Here is a 24,563-nt window from a genome sequence, read left to right as displayed (position 1 = left end):
CTTGTTAAACTTTGTATGTTTGGTGGTTGCCCAGCCCTCTAATTTATCAAGGTATCTGCAGGGCCTCCCTGCATTTGGGGGAGTCAACAGCTCTTCTCAATTCAGTGTCATTGATATTCCCTAATATTCCTTGGAGTCCTGCATCCAAGTCATTGATGAAGATGTTGAAGAGAACTGGGCTGTGTCTGGAGCCCATTAGAGACTGGACCCCTGATGTCACCCCATTCTCTGTAACTCTCTGTGCCTGACCCGTGAGCCAGTTGCTCACCCATTGTGTAACACAGTTATCCAGCTGTGTGCTGGACATTTTGTCCAGAAGGATGCTGTGACAGTATCAAAAGCTCTGCTGAAGTCCAGAAAGATTATGTGTACTGGCTTTCCTAGATTGACTAGGAGGTTTGACAATCAAGACTTGCCATTCATGAAGCCGTGCTGGCTGGGACCAATGATTTTGTCCTCCAGGTGTTTTTCATTACCTCACAGAAAAACCTTTATCTATGTATCTGGATATGAGGAGCTGTCTTTGTCCAAGTTTCTGTAGGTAAAACCTGCACCCTTAATCTGAATGTTTTTATGGATATGAGAAGATTCCATTTGAGTGGTAGAACTGGTTCCTGCTTACAGCTGTCTGTTCTCTGCTTTTCCTGAGCACTGAAGCTCAGCTACTGCTGACAAGGTCAGGAAACTGCTTTATTATCTCTTAAAAGCCTCACATAATAATAAAATTCCAGTTTGGCACCCTTTTTGCTTAATACTTGAAACTGAACTGGGATTGTTTTTCTGCTGCTTAACCATCACTGGCATTGAGAGCAGCTTTCAGGGGAGGGAAAGAAAACAGACTGCATTTTTTACTGCTTCACTTCATGTGTAATATGCATGTGTTTGAATTGCCACTTATAAAGGTGTGGTTCCAAATCTGTTCAGATTGATGCAAACTTGGATTGTCAGCTAGCCCTGCTCTCTCCTCTTGGCTCAATGCCTATGTGGTTATGTGATGAGCTACTCCTGGGAGCTGATCCAGTACATATCTTCTTAGTAAGGGTGTTGGAGAGGGCAAAACTGGAGTAACCTAAACTTGATGACAGTATAAAAATTTCAGGAAGTAGAATACGGTAGTAGTTTAAATTACATTATATGAATGCTACTTTGTCAGTATAGAATAAAAATTATGTGGAAGCTTACATTAAAAAATATCTTTAGTCCATGTGATTTCAATCAATTTTGTTTACACTTAGTAGAGAAAACAGGTTACTGAAGAAAGGATTGTTTTCTTGTCCTTAACACATAAGTAAATGTAGAAAATATGCTACATGAGCAGAAGTCAACATCTAGATATAGTGGTTTGTAGTTTTTGTCTCAAGTTCTAGCAGAAACTCCTTCAATATATTTCTTGTGCCAAAACCCCCAGATGATTGTTTTTTTCTTTGTTCAAACATACAGGGTTTCCTTATGGCTTCATCTGCTTATTTCCTCTTGCTGTTCTTAAACCTTGCTAAATATTTAAGTTGTTAAGATAATAATCTAAACCAGATCCTGTGTTGGCAGATGTATGTTTTGGAACATTGTTTGGATTTTGATAGATCTTTTAGGGAACTGTTTAACTGGAATGAGAATGAAGGACTTGACTAGGGCTTCTCTGTCCATAAAGCATGACAAGGTAGTTTCTGTAATTGGCTTTTCTAGATGATGTTGGGAATTAAAGACATTTAAGCTTTAAGTTCTTCAGCCACCTCAATTTTAAAATTTTTCTTCCTCTCAAATATAGGCAGAAAGCCTAAATATTGGTTGCAAGCCTTAAAGATAATGAAGCTAAAGAAGTGTGGATACAATGAAATGCTGGGGTTTTTCAATTGAAAATATTTCTTAAAATTTCTGTTGGGATGGTAAAGCTTTTCTTCAAAAATTAACAGTTTGAGAATCTGAAATGAAGCTGGCTGCATCTTGATTCTTTTAGGTTTTGATCTTCTTTAGCTTTTTAATGCAGCAAATTTCTCAGGGTCAAAAGTTATTTTTCTGAGCTTTGAGTCAGAAATATATTGATGTTCATTGTCTGTAGTGTCCTGCTGTGATCTTTACTTTATAAATATGCTATTCTAATAGCAACTTCTTCCTAGGTAATATGATGGAATATTGTTGCATTGCAATTGCTTTGTTATAATGTTAAGTTTCTCTTGAATTTCAACATATTCATTCAATGTTCTGATTTCAGTGGATTCTGAATAGAGGGAGTAATAATTAATTACTGGTTATTTTGCACAGAAACATAGGGATAAAAAGATTTTAATTGTCACTGATGCATCATAAGTTTGGTTCATATGTTCTTTACTATGCAAGACACTGTAATTGCTGGTGGTGAGACTTTGTAGCCTTAAAGCCTTATGTACCCAACTCTTCTATAGAAAGCTGATGGCTCCGTACTGTCACTGTGCAGCAGCCAATTTCTTTCAGGTTCAGTTGGTTGTTCAAAGTATGCTCTAAAAGCCCTTTAAATAAGGGCTTTTAAATAAGTCTACACCAAGAATTTGACAAGCTCATTGTAGTAGACAAGAGTGGTCTATATAATTAAAATGGATTTCTATCTAACACTAGACATGAAATAACCTCAACTTAACAGCATTGGTGATATTACTAGTTAAATGTGTAATTTTTATTCTGAAAACAGATTCCCAATTCCAAAAAGTGGTCCAAGATGATGCTTCTCAGAATTAGTAATAACAAAATGGATCGTACTTCCCTTGATCACAATTTAAAAAATAACAACTACTCCCATGGTATTTTCTCTTCCTTGAGCTTTTGTTTTAAGAGCTGTCTGATGGAAGTTTTATTTCTAGGGAGGCAGCCTCTTTTGAAGTTATTTCCTTGCTAACTAGCAGTAGAGAGTTTGTGTTTTAGTTCTCTAACCATGATTACCATGGCAGGCTCATCTGTGGCATCAGCCCCACCAGGGTAATAAAAACATTGTCTGTGTCCCTGCATGGATTCAGTGTTGGCAGTGCTGATCACTGACTTCAGCAGGACATTGCAGCTACCAGCAGAATGTTTTTGGGGTCATAACTGCCTGTACATCCAAAGAAAAGTTTTGGCTTTATGTTCCTGCAGATGCAGGTGACTTCGGGGGGGAACACACATAGAGTTCTATGGTGATAACTTCTGTATATCAGAATGAGTAATTTCCTATGTTATGTGAATTACTGTTTGACAAAAAGGGGGTAAAATACCCTCAGCATTAATTAAAGGATTTTTGCTATGTTCTATATATTGTCAAATATATGTTGAATTATATGTTTTGTAGAAGTTACTGGCTTTGTTATGTAGTAGTATATTTTTATAGACAATTCTTATATATTGAAATGTTAAGAATATTTTCATAAGAGATTTATATTCCTTATTGCTAATAAAATGATTCTGAAGAATTAATCTCTGGTTTTGCATTGATTAGTGGAATATAACTGAATGCATTAATTGTAAAACTTAATGAAAGAACTGTTAATCAAACAGTCCCAAGTAAACATGAACATACGCCTCAAATTCTGCTAATACTGTCATGCTGCATCACTTTTTATGCCTTGCAACAAGCTAGTGACAAAAGGAAGCTTCATCAACTTCCATTCGTTAATTTCTTTACTGGAAATACTATAGCATTGACAGATGAGTAAAGTTACATTTTCCTGTGTCGAACTGGCAGTCTGTTTTCTGTGGATTTTTTTGTTCTGTTTTATTACTATACATCATGATTGGAATTCAGCTTTTGTCCCATATGTCACAAGGTCTTAATTCACCCTCATGCTTCCATTATCTAGTGTGTTAATAATTAATTTTTCACCAAAGAGGGAAAAAAATGATATTTGCTAAGTATTACAGAAAGATTGCTAATTTTTATTGCCCTTACAGCAGTGCTGCTTCCTACAGTGTTGTCAGTTCTTGTAAGAGCAGAAGATATCAGAAGTGAACTTGTCAAGCTTGCACTTAAGAGCTTTGAAAGGAGGTGAGAGATGTTTTATTCTGGGTGTAACTTAGAGAGGGGAAAATAGAGGAGAGACTGTGAGTTCCATCGTGGGGAGTTACTGGCAGCATTGGCCTGTCTATCCGGCATCCTCTTCACTTTGTATGCTCAAAAATTAACTCATTGTAGGACAACTTGTCACTGTTTGTTTCACATGCTTTGAAGTAAAGGAAAAGCAAGGTACTTTCCAGAGATCTAACTCTGCCAGGCATAGGCAAGGGAAGATTATTTGTGAAAGAAACTTTGCCCCTTTCTCTTGGCAGTTCTGTGTGTTCTTTGAAACAGCTAATCTAAAAGAAATTTAAGCTTCGAGGGAAGGGGGAGGGAAAAGAACTTTTTTGGTGACTATTAAATTTTTTTATTTAGAAATTATTAGTGACGTAGCCTAAGAGACAAAGGCTATTACTAGATGATAAAACTCTTGAAACAAAATTACACAATTATGCTATTCATACACACAAAAAACCCCTCCCAAAACCAGACAAAAAACCAACAAAACAAACAAAAAAAAAAAAAAAACAAACAAACAAAAAAAAAAAAAACAAAAAAAAAAAACAAAAAAAAACCAAAAAGCCAAAAGGAAAAGAGATCAAAGGATTTAAAATTAAAAAGCATTCCAATTATTGGAAAACAAACTTCACTGAAGTTGCAAAATATTTACATGCCCTGCACTTTATTGATTTGATACAGTGTTCTTACAGTCCTGAGCACAGGAAGTAGTGCATGAGATAAAATATGCAGATGAACTCTTCAAATACATTTCAGTTGATTGTTCTTCAATTGGCTTTTATGGAACTCTATTTTCTGACACTACTGAATAGTTCATGCATTACCCTGTTAAGGAGCAGTGAATTCCAGAAAGGATGAAGAACTGATTTGTCAGCTGAGTTTATACTCTGAGCAAAGGGAAAAAGATTTGAGTTCTTGCAATGCTGGAATGAAGTGTTTTTGGGGTTCCTACGAAAGAAGTGGAAAGAAAATGTGTGTTTCCTGGCTAGCAAAGTTCATTTTCCCTCTGTAGTGTGGCTGTTCTGTCGGCAGATGGGGCTGTCTTTCTTAATTTATTCCTTAGAGTGTAAGATTAAATCCTTTTAAAAATCCAAATCCACAGATTTAGATATTAAAACTTTTAGTACAATGATGTACTCAGTTTAAATATTAAATTTAAGTGGGATTCAAAATGCTATTGAAGCATTTTATTGACTATACAGAATACTGCTCAGCAGACCCTTGGATAATTTCTTTAACTCTTTTCTCTGATGTTTTAAACTGTATCCTGCACCTCCCCCAGAGCAAAAGATTCTAGATGGTGCTGGATGACTTTGGCAAGGCTCTGTCTAAAATTCTAGGGAGCAAGGAGAGAGGGTCTGCTCCCTTCATGTGAGCATCACTGGTTGGCAGGGATCCTGTAGTGAGATTGGACTTCTTACCAGTAATGATGGTAGTGGATATGATGTAGTCTATATCCAGTAGCATATGTCCTAAACATTCTAATTATTATTGAATAAAAAACAATTAAAAGGGAGGGATAGCAAGTACATTCTTACTGCTAAATTCTTTGTGGTGGCCTAGGATGAATTTAGGCTACTGGTTCTAAGGTTGCACAGAAACAGCACATATGCTGTCTGAGCAGTTGACCTTGGTGCTCTCTGTTTTTCTCCTGTTTGGCTGGGGAATTTAAAAAGTATTTCTGTTCCACTCTTAATTTTTATTTTGGGGCTGGGGTGAGACCCCTGCATAGTTCTTGAGCAGGTTCTTGGTGCAGGTGCTGAGGCAGGGAGGCTTTTACATCATCTAGCACCTCATCCCCAGGCCCTACTGCCAGGTATTTCCAGTGCTTGGGTTTCCCAGTAACTGTTGTTCTGGATTCCCAGTAACTGTTCTGGTCACAGCACAGGGCTATGGACAGGAGCAGGTGTGCTGGAAGAGCCTCTTGAGCAGAGCAGCTGATTAAATAAGGAAGTTGTGCCATACTGTGCCTGAAGCCTGGTAGAGTTGGGAAAGCTGGTACCAACTTAAATTAAGGCAGAGAAATATTAGAAAGGGAGGAGGTGACATGGCTAAGTACTACAGTGAGCTAGAAAAAATACTTGTCAACATGTTTTCCATTAGAAGTTTGGCTGGAGTATTTTTTGCTGGTGTTAACTGGCACTGTTAGGTGTTGTTCTACTTCATAGGAAGTACTGGTCAGTTTTTGGGAAGCTGAGTAATGTTAAAGAAGAGAAAAACCTTTTTAATACTATTTGGAAAGGCTACGTGGCAAATAATTTTATTTTATAAAAATACAGTGCACTGTGAATCAGATATTAATATTTACTTTCTTGTTTTCCCATTAATACTTTATTACATAAAGCAAATATTCCTTTATATTACCATAAAATTGTTCAGTCACTAATAAGTTTTCATCAGGAAATGAAGGAAAAAGCTGTTTGCTTTTGAAAAGTAAACCTGATTTTTTTTTTTCACTTTGCCAGAATTATTTCATGTCAATCCATTCCTTGTAAAAGATGTGTGTTGAATTTCTTCATTAAACATCATCTTTATGTAATATAAATAAGACCCTATGTTCTGCTATTTGTAGTAATGTATGTAGGGAGTCCATATGAAAACACTTAGCTGATGTTCTTTATTCTTGCCATGTGACAAGGCATTTTTGCATTATTAAAAATGGAGAGTGATAACAAAATACTACAATCTGAAATCTTGCATGAGAGGACTGCAGGACAGCCTTTTCTTCCCCAGAAGCCTTGTTTGCTTATGTGATTTATCTCCCTTTTCTGCTTTACCTGCCAGAACCATGTAGCTGTATCTCCTTTGCAGTTTCTTACTTCTTCATTTGCACAAAAGGTGGCTAATTTGAATTTCTGATGTTACCAACACAGTTATGTGGTTTTTTAAAGGAAGGAAGGAAGGCACAAAATACACACATACACATATATTAAGACAAGCTAGAAACTTTTTACAGACTAACCATATTTTTTTGCATCAACAAGACTTGTAAATTTTAATTACAATGTCTGTCATAAATCATCTTGACTCAGCTTTACAGAACAGCCTCTTGTGTCTCCTGTTCTCTTAGGAGGGGGAAGGAAGGGGGAGAAAAGGGAAAGGAAAAGTCTGGGGGAAAATCTTTGTTCTCTCACTGGCAAGTTCTCAGTAGCAAAGCTGTCCCACTGAAGCCTGACTGTGTGATTTGGTACAGATTTAAGGAAGAGAAGGAACAGTTTGTTCTCTGCTGATTATATAAGAATACCCTTGACAGCATGTTGCTTGCTTCAGATTACAGCCTGTATCCCATGATTAGCATGGCAAAAAATAGGAAAACTAGAGTGATACCCACATTTCTATTTCTTTACTATGCCTTTTTTTAATCCTGGAAACTTTGGGCTTAAGGTGATGGCCAATATTTTAGCCTGTAGCTCTCTAAATGTCAGTTTTGATCAATAAATACTGTTTTCCTCAAGAAAAATATATTTGCCAGTTTGATCCTGCTTTTTGAAATTTTCTGGAGGATTCTGGTCTTTCCAAATTCTCTGATGCCCACAGATATTTTTGTAGCATGTTTTTCTAATTTGCCTTTTGTCTCCTTGGATATTTAGAATTTCATTTCAGGATTGAAAACATTTTTGCAGTCTTCAAAGATCTTTTTTTGTGACAAGACAGATTTCCTCTTTCATATGCAGAGTTGGAAATATGTTCCAGGTAGATAATGAAAAAGCATTATTAACATTTCATTTCTCCTATTTAAATGTTTTTAAAGCATTAGGAACTTCTAGACAGAAGCAGGAAGGGTTACATTGCACTTTTTAAAACTGCAGCCGAGATGTCTTTCTCTGGAGCTTAATGGATGTGTTTAGGCCCCCAAATTTTTATATAGATCATTACATGCTCACATACAATTTGCTGTAAAGAACAGCAGCTACTTCTGGTTGTGCTCACACTGTCACCTCTCAGAGGTGGAATCAATGGGATTATTATGGTTGTACTCTCAGGGTACAGGCATTGGGTGTGCAGTGAGGGTGCTCAGAAAAGGGAATACAGCCCTACAGATCAGTCAGGGCTGCAAAACTCTAATCCTGCATGTGGTGAAGATTCATGTGGTTTGAGATCATCTTCTGCTCCCTCTCCCCTCAAATGCTGCCCTGGATGGACTGTTCATTGGAAAGCCAACCACATTTACAATACACTGGCAACTGAGAAACCTGAAACCAGCAGATATCAACACTGTACTGTTTTCAGAAATCCTAGAAATTTGTTTTGGATAAATATTTAGTGAAGATGTTTCCATACCAGCCCCATTCACAGACAATTTGGTTCTTTAGCAGCGGTCTTGCGGTCACACTCTTCTTGGTAACTTTTCTGCAGATGATTGTAGGTCATTGGTTTGGAATCTGGTGGTGCTTATGTATAGTTTTATTATTTACTCTTTTCCTTTAAGTGTCAATTTTGTTTTTATGACTTCCATGATAACTTCAGATGTACTTTTATTGGTATGTTACCACACTTAGAAGAATTTTTGACTAGGTTGTCTGGGATTTTCAGTATTAAATGCCTCATAACCACATGTATTTATCTTCTTAACCTTAGCATTTATATGACTCCAAGTTGTAATTAGTGACTCCATGTTAAACTGCACCAACATGTCTATAAAACACAGCATATGGATATCTTGATGAAAGGAAATTGGGAGATGCTGCTTTTATAAACCTGAAAGCTGCAGAGCAGATGTGGAAGGAATTAGTGCAAAGAATCTCAACTGGCATATAAAACAGAAGCTGAAGTTTATTTTGGTTTTATTATAAAAGAAAAAACATTTTACTAAAGCTCTGTTGTATTTAGGTTACATAAAATTGTGTTGTTCAGGACTAGCTGTGAAAACTATGTGCACTGATGTGACAATGGAACAAGGCAATTTTTTCTCCTTTAAATATTTAGTACTAGAACTTTACAAGTGGATTGTAAAATACGTATTTTTAGAATTTACAGTAAATTTAATAATGTTCCTTTTTGGAGGAGAAGACTGTAATAGATATTGCAAAGTTAATATCCTTTTTTTAATTTCATGAGCAAAGAGCAAAATAGTGATTACCCTTTTTGCAGTCTGATTGTCTGGCTTCTTCTGCGGAAAGTCCTGGTCATAAATGCTCATTTCTGAAGAACTATTAACCACAAGCATTCTCATACTCTCATTTTTTCAACACCTAATCAGTGAGCCAGACTTTGTAGAAAACACTAGATTATTGTTTACTTACCTATTATAGATTTCAGAAAAGCATTGATGTGCTTACCAGGCAAGTCTTGTAATTTTATGCAAGAAAGAACACACTTTATAATTATAAAGGTATTAAGGATTTTACTGTGTATTTGAGGAACTTTAAGACTATATGAAGAAAGTAATAAAGCAGTCCAGAGTTAATAATGTAAAAACAGTTTCTGAAATTCAAGTAGTTTGTATTATTTATTATGTATTTATTTATTATTTTAAATCAGTATAGAAGTCGTACTGGTTGGGATTATTTATCTAGCAATCACAAACAGCTTTAAAATAGGTCTCTCAGTAAAAACATTGTCTTAAGTGAAACTGCCTTTCTGTAAGAACTGTTTTCATGGGGCAGAGTCCCTTTATGACTGAAGCAGGGCTGTGCTTTACAGAGTTGAGATGCCCTGACAGAGCAGTCACCACCCTGCCTCTGTGGGCTGCACTTCTGTAGAATGATAATTGGTTTCTTGGAAGCAAGGAATTAATTGCAGATAAAGCCTGTGCATTTCTTCACAAGAAAACTGCCTATCCATTAGTAAATCAATGAAAATTTTGCTGTACAGAAACCAGTTAAGAAAGCATTCTCTCTCCTTACTTTCATGTGTTTCTAATTTTCTTTTAGAATTTCTGTTTGCATTTGTGCAAATGTGCGTGCTTTTCTTTAGTCCTAGTTGAAGGGTGAGTTTTGGAGCAAAGCCCAAGGAAAAACCTTTTGGCTATTTTTTTTTAAATTAAAAGCATATTTTAAGTGTTTTATGTAATTTGTTAAATAAATTGTTTGAAAATATTGCTATATAATACCACAATTAAAAACAAAATATTCCTTTATACACCATACTGCAGGGTTTAGGCGAGTGATTCATAGTTCAGTCTGAGTGCAGAAAAAAAGCCAGGTATTCTGGAGTACTGATGCCACCACTGTACTTTATTTTCTGGTGGGAAAATTGCCCAAGTAAACTCACATTGCTTTAGTATCCCCATCTGTATAATGTGAATAATACTTACCATCTTACAGGAATGTGTGGAATGTAATATTTATGCATCACTTTGAAGTTCATCTCTAAATCAATTCTGTAACCCAAACTCCAGACTGTATGGTTGGTGGAAGACTGTGAGACACACCAATACTTTCTGGAAGTACTGCATTTTTCTCTACCTATAAATACCATATTTGAGCTGGATGTGTTGTCTTTAGTTTATCATCAAGCCTGATGGAGCAGTAGGGTATAATGTGATGACTAACAGAGAGTTCTCATGAGAACAGGGTAGACACTGATGTACAGTGAGAGAGAAAACTGAAGCATTCTCAAGGCACTCTCTGCTTGGCTGAGAATGTTAAAAAGAAACCTTGACCCGTGAATTAAGTCCAGCAAAAAAATACTTTCTTCATCTGTGTAACACTGAGGTTGCCAGGCAGCTCAAAAATTCACTTCTGCAAAGCTCAGATGTGGGATTCCCCCAGAGAAAGTGGAATTCTGGCTGCATGCAGTTTGCTCACCTTGGGAACAAATTTGAAGGGAGGAAGGTGACTTTTTTTGAGAGGAGTCACTTCCATTGTGTGTACAACCAGGGAGAGATGTCCTGGCTAACAATCCTAACAGCAGCTTTCCAACTTGTCACCAAGGAAATGAGCTTCCTCCCAAGTAGGTCTGCTTGCAGCAGCTTTATTACATATATCTGGACACCATTATTTCTTCTTAGTCAAATTTTTCTCAACCTGCAATGCTTCATAGCAGGGATGCAATTTCTGAACTGGTAATTGCATAAATACATTCTAGGAAAAGATCAGTTCTGCAGCTTTTTGATACTCATAATTACTTCTTTCCTACACTTTCAGAGAAGCAAATGTCCTGGAGGAAATGAGCATCTAATTACCTTGTAGAGAGCACCTGTCACTTATGTATCTGAAGTGTAGCTTTCACAGTGTTCAAAAATCTTACTGTTATTAAATAATTGTCCAGTATCCTGATGAAACGAGAAGTCTTCAATTTACAGGTGAGGAGCTGGATAAAGAATAAAATCCTTAATACAAGGAATTGCTCGAGCTTGTTATTGATCCCCAGTGTGCTAAGTTGGCCCATTGATATGTGCCTGAAGACAGATGCCTTTTTGGCAGGTCAAGGTGATTTCTCCAAATTTTCCATTCAGTAAAATGCAACACTTCCTTTTCAGTATAGAATATCTTTTATTGTTGGAGGTTTGGAAGTTGGAAAAAAAGTGCAAACACATTGTAAAGGAACAGTTATATATATTTTCCCCTGGAATAATGTGATAGCAACTTTCCTACACTCTTTAAAACAAGTGGAAAAGCAGAGAGAAACTGGAAAAAGCTTCTGTGGAAAGGGTGGTGTTGCCTGTGTGTTTGGAGGATAATTCATTGTCGCTATTGTAGAGCTGAAAACCCATTGCATGACTTGCTATGAAGCAACTGACATAAGTTGTAGTGTACACTAGAATATTATTAATTAAATGTATTTTGAGCCAATATTCAGGCTCTAAATATATGAAAGTATGGAAAAATACACAGATCACACAAAACATGAGTTGGAAAAGATTCACTACTCAAATTTCAGTTTCTGCAAAATATTGTCTTACAGCATTTTTTGGATACTATATGCACTGAATGAAATCCAGGCCATGCTGGAGGCAAAGGCAAGGATAAATTTTCAGCAGGACCTGGGTTTTATCCAATATATGTTATATTTCAGTATAGGATGATCAACATTACAAGTTAATTACCTAAATTAGTTCAGACTCACCATGTGTTATGTCTTTTAAACAATAAATTATTTAGATGGTATTCTGCTAAAAAGATTAAGGTGCTCTTCTATGGTGGATGTATTTTCTTCTCTAATAACCAGAACCTATTAGCCAGGGAAAGACTCAGAATAGGTAATAAATGTAAAGCCAGGAATTAATAATGAACAAATATATAACACACTATACCTGACCTGATTTGTTTTAAAATTCCAAATAACAACATAAAACCTGTTTGAAAACATGTAACTTACCAGTGGGTAACTTCACTGGCTTTTTTGATGTATTTGTTGAATAGAGTATTTGCTAACAGACCTTCTCCACAGTTATTAGTGTCTACAGGACATCGATAGTCTCGTATTATGCTCACAAGATAATTGTTGCAATGAGGCGATATGTGTTTGCTCAGGTAAGTAGAATACGCAGGGTTAGATCTGATTTTCAAGTGGCAATAATCTAAATAGTATCATGTAAAATGGTACGACGAGTTCCTTGTTTGAAAGAGAATGAAATAAATGAACTGTAAGTTTTCCAGCCCCACACCGGGATACAATCCCCGCATACCTTTGTTATGAGAATCGGGGCCCTTCACATAAAAACGTCCTAAACAAACACGTGTTAGCTTATAGCCAACTCTCGCCAGTTTAAAAACTGAGAATGGTTCCTTTTAACTAGAACTTAACGAGACTCTTTTCTTTCTTGTACTTTCGTACAGAAAAAAAATCGCAGGCAGAGGTGCACTGCTGCCTTCACCAAACGGCGTTGTCCCGCAGCGATGATGAAGCCCCGCCGCGTTCCGCTGCCCTCCGCAGGGTCCGCTGGCCGCGGAGCTGCTGCGGGGCGAGGCAGAGGGCAGGCTGCGCTCCCCGAGCCGCTCCGGGCGCTGCGGGCGGGGGGCGCGGGTCCGCATTCCGATGCGCTGAGGCAGCCGCGGCCCGGCCCGCCCCCGCCCCGGCCCCCGCTCGCAGGGCGCGCACGGCGATGGCGCTGGACCGGCTCCAGCCGCGCGGGACGGCGCCGCTGCTCCGCGGTGCGGAGGCGCGGCGCTGGGGCGCTTGGCCGACGGCGCCCGTTCGCGGGAGGTAGGAGGAAACTCTTCCGCGGGCGGCTCCAGCTGGCAGTTCCGAGCGGCGGGACGGGACCCCGGGGCGCGCTCTCTGGCTCCGGGAGTCCCCTCAGCGGGAGCCGCCCGGTCCTTCAGGGGCAGCCGCGCGCGCGCACGCGGGGCCGGGGCCAGCGGTTCCTGCTGCCGCACTTGCGGGGGCTCCACAGTGCCTGCGGGAGCGCGGGGCTGCCCCGGGCAGGACAAGGAGGAGCTGCCGCATCCCATCTGTCTCGGTGCAGGGGATGATCCTAGCGACCGTCCCGAGGGCAGCCATCCGGTGGGAGAAACCCGCTCTCCACCGAGGAGGGGCGGTCCCGGGGCACCCCTCCCCGGCGGCCCCGCGCCCTCTGTCCGCGGCTGACTGAGCCGGCGGCGCTGCCCCGCGGCCCCTCCCCAGCTCTCCCCGTCCCTCCCGAGCCCGGCGGGGCGGTGCGCGCCCGCAGCCCCCGCCCCCGGCCCGCCGGGGAAGGCGCCTCGCTCGCTCCGCCGCCCCGGGCAGCGGCGGCCGTGGAGCTCTGGCGAGGCGGGGGGGCCCCGTCCCGCAGAGCGCTCCGCCGCTGCGGCCCCGCCGCCGCTGGAGTCACCGCCGAGCCGAAGAGGAGGACGAGATACCGGGGAGACGCTGAAAGGTGCGTCCCCTGCACACTCCCGCCCGCTCTCACGGGCTCTTTCCCTGACTCCCGAGCGTGGTTGGCTCTCCTCAGGGGCTCTCTGGGGCCCCCACGGCTCTCGTGGCCCCGGGGGGCTGCCGAGGGCTGCCCGGCCGCTGCGGCCGTGCCCGGGGCGGGCGGGGGCTCCGCTTTCGGCCATGTTCCGCAGCCCCCGCGCCCTCCCCGCCTGACCTTCGGCTTACGGCTTCTCCCCCTTCCTCTGGCAGGGTTCAAGGATTGCAATTGCAAATGAAAATTGGGGTGGGCTGCCCTTATCCCACATGCTAGAAATTGTTCTCAATTCATCCCTCGCTTTCTCTCTTCCACTGTACAATGAGTTGTAATTTTTACGTTCAAGTCTGGCAAAATTTAGTCCCAGCTTGGTGCAGCACATCGGAGATGTGGCGTTGGAAGGCGCCTGTGGCTGTAAGGCACAAGGGGTGCTGTGTCTCCCCCTCAGTGGCTCTCTGCTCTTTGGGGGTGCTGCAGGCCCTGACACCCAGGCATGAAGGGGCAGTGCATTCCTCCCAGCTCCAGACTTCTCTTTGCCCCACTTGCTGAAGTGCTGTTGAGTTAGAAAGACTCAAAGTCTGCAAACACTTAGAGAAGTAGTTTCACTGAAGTGTTTGTAGGATCAGGACCAAAGTGTCTAGGTGTGATGCTTATCTGTTCTGCTGCACCCTCTTGGGATGCCACCAGCACAGGTGATAAAGGGAAGAGCCTATACAGGTGACTGTGAACTGGGCTTCTTCTGATAAGGTTAATGAAAGAGCTGGATTAAGAGTGGTAGAGAAATGCCTGAAAGATCAGCTGTACTTCAAGGAACAGTAAAATGTTTTGTTTCATTGTGAGGCATTTGTGTAAGGAACAGAATTGGCCTTCTTGTTCCGTTTATTATTTTAAAGTTTTCCAAATATTTCCATCCTCTACATTTGTATGACAAAAGTTTGTAAATATTTCAATCATTTACATTTATATATTTGAAAGAAGATCAGAGAACCTGTCAATTATGAAGCAGCCTCTTAGTAATGATTGCAGAGCAGTGACTATTATGTAGTTTAAGAAGTCATGTTTTTCCAGCTACAAATAATCATCTTTGATCTGTGCTATCACATCCCTTAAAAAGTCCATGGCAAACAAGCAATGTTTGTGATCATTACAAAAGCAGTGAAACATACAAGGTGAAACGTGAAACAGACGCTGGTTTGTGTAGTAGGAAGTGCTCAAGAGAAATTCACAAGACATAATGGACATGGATGCCCATCTGCACAAATTTGCAGGGGATTTCTAAAAATCTTGCTTTCTTAGTGATCTAAATAGAATTCATTCTTGCCACATTGAGGTAGTAATCTCAGATGCTGTAATGAGTTCATTTGTGTTTTTGTACAAGGTAAAAAGTTTGTTATTTAGACTTTGTAGACGAGGCAGTGCAGTTCCTGTCCTCTCAGTTAACATTAATTTAACATGATGCATTTTATGCAATAAAAGTGTGATGTTCAAACCAGGGTTCCAAGACATTTAAAAGGAAAAGAAATACCACAAGGTAAAACTTTCAGATCAAGAAATATGGAAGCCCTACTGCAGAATAACAAATTTCTCAAAACTGTGTTAAACATAGAGCAAGTTCATGGAGATGATAAGGTAATTTGAGATTTGGGAGATTTGTAATATGAGAAAAAGAAACTCTCTGTATTAGGTTATCCAAAAGAATGTAAGAAACAATTTGAGCACTATTTGTAAGTATCCATAGAAGAATTTCTTTTATCAAAGGGCTGTTTTATTTAAGAGAAACATGGATGTTAAGATCCTCTAGTGACTAGAACCTGCATGGAAATCCAGTATAGGACAAGGCACATATTGAAAAGTGGCAGCTGTGACTGTTCATGAAAGATTGTAGATTTATAACCACTGGAAACATTTTGCTTAAGTTAGCAGCTCTGCCTTCTTTTTTGGAGAAAAGCAGCTATTATTTACCAATAGTTCTTGGATTTGAAGTGAGAATTAGTTAGAGAAAAACTTCAGTTATTAAGGAGGCAAAAAGTAATTAATCTGTTATTTCATTAGAGGGCCATGATTTGCATAGGGATTTTTTTATTAAACATTAAACTAAGGGTTTTTTTTAGTGATCATCTTAATTTATGTGCGTATTGCAAGAGCATTTCTTTATGAGTGTTTTCTTCTAAACACTTCTAAAACACTGATAACCACACTTCAGAACTTGGGTTGTGATTTTGTTTCTTGTTTCTACAGCACTTAGTACAAAACAGATTTTGGGTCATGACTGACTCTTAAATTTTATAAATGACAGTGATACGTGTTATTAGCAATAACTCATATCTCTTTGTTTGTTTGTTTTATATACTTCTTGAAAATACCAGTAACTGGAAGGTTGGCACAAATGATGTAGTTCCAGCGTGGACAGACTTACTCTCATGCCTGTTCACAGTGCAGCCATTGATGGTTTCATTGAGCAGTGTCTATCATTTGATTGTGCAGACAGCAGGTTAACAGCTCTCTGTACCTTTAATATGCAGTATGATTCATTTGTAAGTAACACTTTTCATCATGTCTCTGTTTTAGGAAGCTGTTAGCATGCTAGCATTAAATCCATGTTTTCCTTAATTTTGTCCCTTCCTGAGCTTTCTTAATCGTTTAGAAGAGAGGTGTTGCTCATGTTGCTCATGTACTTGAGGACCTACATGACTGAGTACATGTTATGTGGGAGCAGTCCAGCTTACTCTGCTTTATTTGTCTTGGCAAACCGATATATATATATATATATATGCTTATGGGTAGGGTTTTCCATAGTCATGGAAATACCAGATATTGGTCATATTTCTCTCCTTGATGGTCGTATTTCACTCCTTGATTTTTCTGAGCAAAACATCTATCTGCTGAAACAAGACTTGTGTTTAAGAGCTGAGGATAAAGTGCTGATAGACCTTGTACGAATTTCCTATATTGGGAAGTCTCTAATATTTTTAATCTGTTTCAAGGCACAGAATTTTGGTTTTTACTTGAAACAAGGAAGTTAATTTGTAAGTACATCAATATGCGATCTGGTTTCTCCTACTCTGTCACGTTGACATCTCTGTGCAAGACATAATTAATGTCACTGATTTTAAACTAGGCCATCCACAATACTTTCTTCTTAACTGCCCAGTCATTCATAAATAATCCAACATGTTCAAGCAGGAGCTCGATGTGGCAGCACTTACTGAAACCTGGTAACCAGAGCTGAGAGGAACGAGCTCAGCTCCCCACCAGAATTATCCTTCTTCCAGAGCCTGCTACGTTGCTCCAATTTATCAAGTGTCAGTGTAATACCAGCTCTTTCAGTAAATGATTTAGAGCAGTAGGGACACAAACCTTGTGGAGTATGTGACATGCCCCACGGAGCTGCCTCCTGCATTCTTTACATGTGAAACTTGTGTGTACTTGGCTTAGCATTGGGGGTACAGACAGTGCAGGCTTGAGTCCTTTAGGAGGAGGTATCTGTGGGCCAGTATAGGTACTGTGACATTTACAGTACTCTGAGGCATATCATTAGGGTTTAAATAGGCTGTCCACTTGGGATACTTTTTATTCTACAGTATGCTATCAGTAAGTAATATTTAATAACTTGTTACAACATTTTCAGTGATGCCTTCTCATTAAAAAAATGAGTATACTATTGTATTTGTCAGTTGTAACATTTCATAAGTAATTTAAAAATTAAATGCTCAGGCATTTTTAGTGTTCTTTATGTTACTTATTTCAATGTTTTAAATGAGACACAAAAAAGTAGAAACACTGAGAGCAAAGTTGAAGCTACCATTTGAAAATATTTATGGGGTAATGGTTTTATTCTGTTAGTATGCACAAGTGCTGCATAACTTGCATCTAATAATAGTGTGTTTTCTTAAGCAGATGACTCTCCAGTTGTGTTGACCTTGCCTTGTGTAGTAGGACCTTGCTGTCTGCTGTTTCAGACAATGCTCTGATGTGAGATCTCTCCTCCCACAGTATTTTTCTCTGTCTGTGCTACAGCATACAGCAAGAATGCTGCTGCAGTGATCTTTGGTATTTGAGGTTTTTGTTACACTGCATCTTCTTTCAAACATGTTCATAATGCATTCCTTTACTCCAAGTACAAAACTCTGTTGCTTGGATTAGGTTAATTTCTTTCTGTAGTGGTACAAATACCTTTCAGCAGTGTTTTGGGGAAAACCAACTTGGTTTCCCTTTGGAATTTAGCAAGATAAAAAGGGATCACACCAGACCAGCTACTGCTCTGTGCACTACAGGCAGCTTACATCAAAGAACAACCTGTAGATTTCTTCTTGAGGAACTTTCTTGATGTGAATGCCTCCATTATAATTCCTTTAAAGTTTTGGATTTTTAGCTATGTACCAAATTGCAAGGGAAAAAGAAAACACAGTGTTGTAATATCCGGGTTGATTTGCATTTTGAAGATGGTATTCTGCTTCTGTTCTAATTCTAGGTGATTTTCATACTCTGACATTTTCAAAGATGTATTTTCAACCAGTTAGCTATTGTTCAATGTGGACAAGTATGTTAAAATGTGTTTATATGAGATTGTTGCCCATTGGTGGGCAATTTCTAATAATTGGGTAGTATTTTTCTAACTTTTTCTAGAGTCACGATTCCAGTGACTTTCAAGTGTGTCAGATGTTCTGTGAGTACATGCATTGTTTCTACTGAAAGCAGTGGGAAAATAACCTCATTGCAGGTATTTCTTGTGAAAGCTTTGAGTTTCTGATCACTCGGTGTGCACCCATTTGAGTTCAGCACTCTTAGGGAAGCAGTGAACATAGAGGAGTGTCTCTGCAAGGCTGGCAGCCCCCGGGTTTCTGACTGCAGGAGGGGCTGGCAAACAGGCTGAGTCCCTGCTTGGGTGTGGAGTTCATATTCACTCCTTAGCTGTGCCACAGCCCATGGTTTTGGAGCGTTTTCAGTGGCCGTGGTGTCAAAGAAGACCAGGCAGATAATGCTTCTTGAAGTCTTTTGTGTTATGTTACTTCTTCATTAAAGAATGTTTCTTACTGTGGCTCCTTTAGAGCCCTTGAAGATTTTCAGTGTAGCATGAATAGTCTGTTGTTTGCATTTTTACTTCCAAAAAACATATAAAAAGGGAAAAATCTTGCATAATTACCTTTGTATTGTTATGATTGCACCTTTTTTGTTTGTTTGTGGTTTTCTTAATAATCAATTTATGGAATAGACAACAAAAATAGAAACAGTGAAATCAAACAGTTGGACACCTGCTGGAATTATTTTTGTCTGAAGAGCCACTCAGAATGTTGCTGTCATTATTTGAATATTCATGTCTTCTCATTCTGTGCTTTTGTTCAGAGGAGTATAAGCAAGAAGTTCAACTTCAGCGGTGGTGTTCACTCAGTAGACTTAGAAATTAAATAGGAAGAAATAGCAACATAAAATAAATGGTTTAATATGTGTGTCATTTAAAAAACCACCTTGACAATACCACTTAGAGGCATTCCTTATATCATTAGCCTGGGTAATTTAAGTATTTTAGTACAATTATAGGGGTTTTTATTCTGGTTTTTTTTTTTTTTTTTTGTTGTTGTTGGATGGATTTAGAAAGTAGCTATCAGTATTCCATCATCTTGTGAAATTATATTAACTTAGGCCAAGTCCATGTAGCATTGGGTGCTGTTGTTTTCATTGAGGTACTTGTTATGCTTTTGTCCCTCTAGTTAAAGCAGATTTCAGAGACTGTAGGACTGCAATACATGGTTAAACTAAATTGCAGTACGAAACAGAGTTGTTTATTAATTCTTTAATAAAGAGATTCTTTAATTTGTCTTTAGATGTGTCAGGTTGAAGAAGGTGGTTTTTTTACCTAAGCCAAACTAGCCTTCCTGCTACTTAAGCAGAAAACATTTGTAGATAAGTATAAAGTTGACTATTTCTCATTTCTCATTCTTACCTAACTTTTCTAAAAGAGAATAAAAGTTAAATGTATATGTAGTACCCTGGTATAGGAAGGCTGTGATCATTAAAAATCAAGCTTTAGCACCCATTTCATTGTGGAGAAATAGTATAATATTAATACTGTTTGTTCTTGTTTGTTAAGCAGATATTGTCAACTACCAGTCTATTTGTGCAGATTTAATTTGTTTATATATAGTTATGGGAACATTTTAGATTTGCAATAATGAAAGAATATTCTTGTAAAATGTTAGTTTAGGCCCATGACTAAGAAGGCATTTATGAGTCTCTTAAATTATTCAATGCTTTTTTTTTTCTTAGTGGTCAGCTGAAATTTTTTCTTGTCCCAGCAAATTCTGAGCTATGGTAAATGTTTTTTGCTGGATCCCTGTGTCACTCACTATGAACACTTTTTGGAAGAATGTTTTGCTTGCTCTGATTATATTCATGCAGCAAATTCTGTAACTGTCTTAAAACTTATTTCTTTGTGGTAGGAGATATAAGGACTTCAGGGATCATGGAAAAAAGAGTCTTGTTTAAAATTTTGTAGTTTCATTTGTAGAAAGCAATATGATACCTTGAAAGTCAGTGACATTTTGGATTGCAAATGGTCCTTCTGCTTTACCAGGATAAGGAAATACTAAAATTTTAGATTAACTTTGGGGGCATTGGAAAAATAATGGGGTAGTTTATGATATTAATAAATGGATAATATCTACAATTGAGATGTATCTTCACTGTTTTGTCTCATCATTCTGATCCATTCTGGGGACATACTAACAAACTGATTTTATTATGAAAAATGTGTTTAGAGCATCGAATTCCAAAATCTCATTTCCCTTCCATGGAACCTTCCTTTTTGTCTTAGAATTATTAAACCATTATTGCTCCCATTTGCATTTTGTTTTTATAAACAAAAGTTCTGTTTTTAAGGTTCAGATTATGAATAATTATATTACCAGTACAACTAGTAATTATATAATAGTTCAACTAGGGCTTCTGGAAAAACAGTGCCTCTCTGAGTACATGACTGTAAGAATTGGCAATACTGGGAATCCCCTTCAGAAATTAATTCTTTATACTTTGTGAACTGTGATTCTAGATTTGCAAGCCAGGTTCAGTAGTGGTGTGTAGAAATAAACAATTCCCTAGACAGCAGCCTATAAAACAGGTCAGTGTTAAAATATGCAGTAACATCTTTCAAATGTCTGTTTAGCATTAGACTACTATGCCTGCCTGAATTCTCTTTCAGGTTCAGATCATAGCATTTGTTGGGAGTTTTGTTACCTGGTAGGTGTAGGAATGTTAGAGATTCACAGACAGTAATGGGTTTTCTGGAGATCTTCACTTCCACCCTCCCAGAAGAGGCAAGTTTGTATATTCTCTAAAAATTTGTGAATATCATTCTGCTTTGCCCAAAGCTTAACTTCATCTTTGTGTCATCCCCTCGTTTTGTTCCACATGCTATTTATTCTGTTATGCAAGTTGATAATGAAAATGTTTGTCCTTAACAGTCAGTCATCTTGTTGGCTAGGTGCAGAAAGCTGGTTTTGAGGCTAAAATTTCTGATTTTAGCCTCAAAAGATACTGTACCACAGTTACAAGAGTAGAGCATAGTATTGTCCTTTATAAGAGCTTCAGTGCACCCTTGAACTTCTTTTCAACTGTGGTGCTTTACAGAAAGCTGCATAGAATTGACTTAGGAGTTAGTGGGAGAGCTGTAAAAATATTTGAGGAAGGTGTGTGCACAGATTTAAAGCAAAGGAAATTGTTTGGTGTGACAGCATTGGAGCTCTGAGGTTGCTGTTGAGAAGAATGGAAAGCCCTGGACAAAAGAAAAAAAAAAAAAAACAACCTTCAATTTCTTGTTCTTGCTTGTATTTGCATGTAGCAAAACTCTCCCATACATTTTCTGTGCATTTGAGTCAAAGAAATCAGTGGATAATTTTATTAAAAATGCCTTTGTGTCCTGGTTTTCCCGCCTTAGCCATTTTGCTTACAAAAAAGCTCTATTCTGTGTGCAACCATATGCATCCCAATAAAGGTTTTAAAGTTTGAATTGAGACAGAGACTGTCTCAGCTTTTGGCCAGCAAATGCAAAGAAAGTTGGCCATGTTCCCTCTATTTGCCAGAAAAGCATGAAAGCTGGGGCCCCTCCTCTGTCTGAGAGAAAGGGAAGCTCTGATCTTTCTGCATACAGAGTTTTGGAAGTATTGGTCCTTGACATATTACTGGTATGACTTGTCTGTCTCTTTCTTGCTTGATGTGACCCAAAGCCCCTGAGAAAAGATCTCTTATCTACAATTGTATATATTAACCTGGGCTTTTTTCTCTGATTATCAGTTTGGTAGTACTTTTTTCCCTTCTACTTGCAGTCCTAAATATCAACAATTAATTCCATGTCTACAGAATTACAATTTTTTTGCATGTGGCTTGTCTCTCATGCTACTAAATCTAAAGACCTAATTGCTTACTTTTTCAATATTTGATGTACATATGGGTGTGTAATTAAAAAAGCATAGATATTGTACTATTTATTGCATGTTTGTGTGTAGGCATTTCTACTACTTGGTTTGCTTGTATTCAGGAGTTTGCAACTTTCAGTATTCAGATAATCTGACAATCCCTTGAATGATGTATGACTATATAAAATAAGAATCTTAAGTTATGAAGGAGATTATCCATAAAATTTAGACTATTTTTAATGTGTTCTGTTATGGTTCAAAAATAATTAATTATTGTAAAATATTTGAACTTAAAATATTAAAAGTCAGAATATGGGTTTTATAATTAGTACATAATAATATCTCTTGCACATTTTTTTTACCGTAACTGTACCTAAGATTATGTATATGTTGCTGTGTAATTTTTTTCTGGTGAGTGAATCATGGAAACTAAGCAAGTACTTTGGTTTTTATGATTATTATAAGCAGTAATTATGCACACCTGGATTATGTACAGCTATTATTAAGTTATATAAACAATGTACACCCAAACTGCTTGCTTTTTCTCTATAATTACAAAATTTGTAGTGGGTACAGTTTTTGTTTTTTAGATCAGTAGCTTGTAAGATTAGAAGTGCTGAAATGCATGCATTGTATTTTCAAAAATAAGTTTAAATGTGGTAGTACTACTACCCTTATTACTTCCATAGCTGTTTCTGCTTTTATAAAAGCATTAGAACACTTAAATAAAACCAACCAGCATTAATGAACAAGTAATACACCAGAAAACTATACAGAATCCTTGAATGCTTCAGTGTGAGGAGTGTGCTGTTTCTAATTAAATTTGTTCTTAGATTACTCTCATGAAGTGTTCAAAGTTTGTCAAATACTCTGTGAGGTCTAAGGTAGATTTTGTGTTTGAAGGTAGAGCTTGCCTTTCCTAAACTAAATTCAATTCTACTGATTTTTCTTATTTCTTAAAGGTAGGTAAAAAGGGAAAGCAGATAGTTTTGGAAATCAGTAAGAAGTTGTCTGGAATACAGTGGGTCTGAGTGTGACACAGTCCCCACTAAATTATCAGGACCAGATCTATAAGGAGGTACTTACAAGATTGCAAGATAAACTCGTAATAAAATAAAAGGGCTACTGATAAAAAATTAAAGAATCAAGAAAAAAGTTGATCTAGAACTTGAAGGAAAAGATGAAAATGAAAAAGATTTGCAGGAGCAGCTAACTGTTTTGAGGTGTGGCAGTAGCATGCCTAAGAAGACAGATGAACAATGTTTAATTTGAAATCTCAAAGGACAGGTTAGTCTGCATTCATTTACGTATGCTGGTTTTATATGCTCTTTCTTCAGAGGTCACCTGCGGTTATCCATGAACTTTATTCTAGATGTACAGGTACTGTATCTTTATACCTCATCTCCACATTTCTCACAGAACCTCGTGAGAAATTGACTTTTCCTTGTTGGCTTTCTATTGACTAGGAAGTACCAGAGAGGAAAGCAATACCATCCACATTAGAAACTGTTACTATTTAAACGAAGATCTCCATACAGTATGCAAGATACTGATTGAGAAAAGGGAGAGCTACAGTCTGCCTGTTGCGCCTCATGAGTGCTGGAACAGGTGGTACCCTCACTGAGCTACCATGTGTAAACACTTTCTGTTCATATCATCAATGAACCTGACCAGTTGTGGCACGTCACTGAGAGGCATCCCCTTGCAGACTGTCTTGAAGCAGGTTTTTGTTTTGCACCGTTTTGAAACATTACAAGGTTTTTGTTGCAAGCAGAGCACTGTTGCCAGCATCAGCCCTTGTTTTGCTCAGAGCTGTGTAGACTGCACAGACCATTATTTTTCCTTGCTGCTTTGCCTCCCTTCAGGGATCTTTTCTCGTGCCAGTTATTACTTCATAACACACTCAGCCGCCTGCTGGGGTCAGTGCTGGTTTGAACGGTCTGTCCTGCAGGTGAGCCTCCTCCTGCACTGGTCTGCAGGGTTTTCCCCTCAGCGGGATGAAGTCACTGTTGTCATCTTGCCCAAGAGAAGTCTGATTACAAGGCCTTGGACTGCTCCTTATCTTTCAGTTTGCTGGTTCAGTGCTGGCCTGATAGTGTTTGATTCAGCATTTCAGAGTAACCTCCTCATCCCTGTTCTTGGCGACATTGAAAAGTCCATATTCTTAGTACTGCTCGAGTGTTACTTGATAATTCGTTTCCCTCAACTTCTTTTTATCATTTGTGGTTGTGCCTGATGGTGAGACAGATGACCTCTTGTGCTGGGGAGTTGCAGGAGGGATCAGTGGGAGGACAAGCCCACGGCTGAGAGTCTGCTGCACTCCACCTGGGTCAAGAAAGGCACCAGTGGGTGAGCTGGGTCCTGATTC

Source organism: Ammospiza caudacuta, chromosome 9 (assembly GCF_027887145.1).
Source record: "Ammospiza caudacuta isolate bAmmCau1 chromosome 9, bAmmCau1.pri, whole genome shotgun sequence".
Lineage (NCBI taxonomy): Eukaryota > Metazoa > Chordata > Aves > Passeriformes > Passerellidae > Ammospiza > Ammospiza caudacuta.
This window is presented reverse-complemented; position numbering follows the sequence as displayed.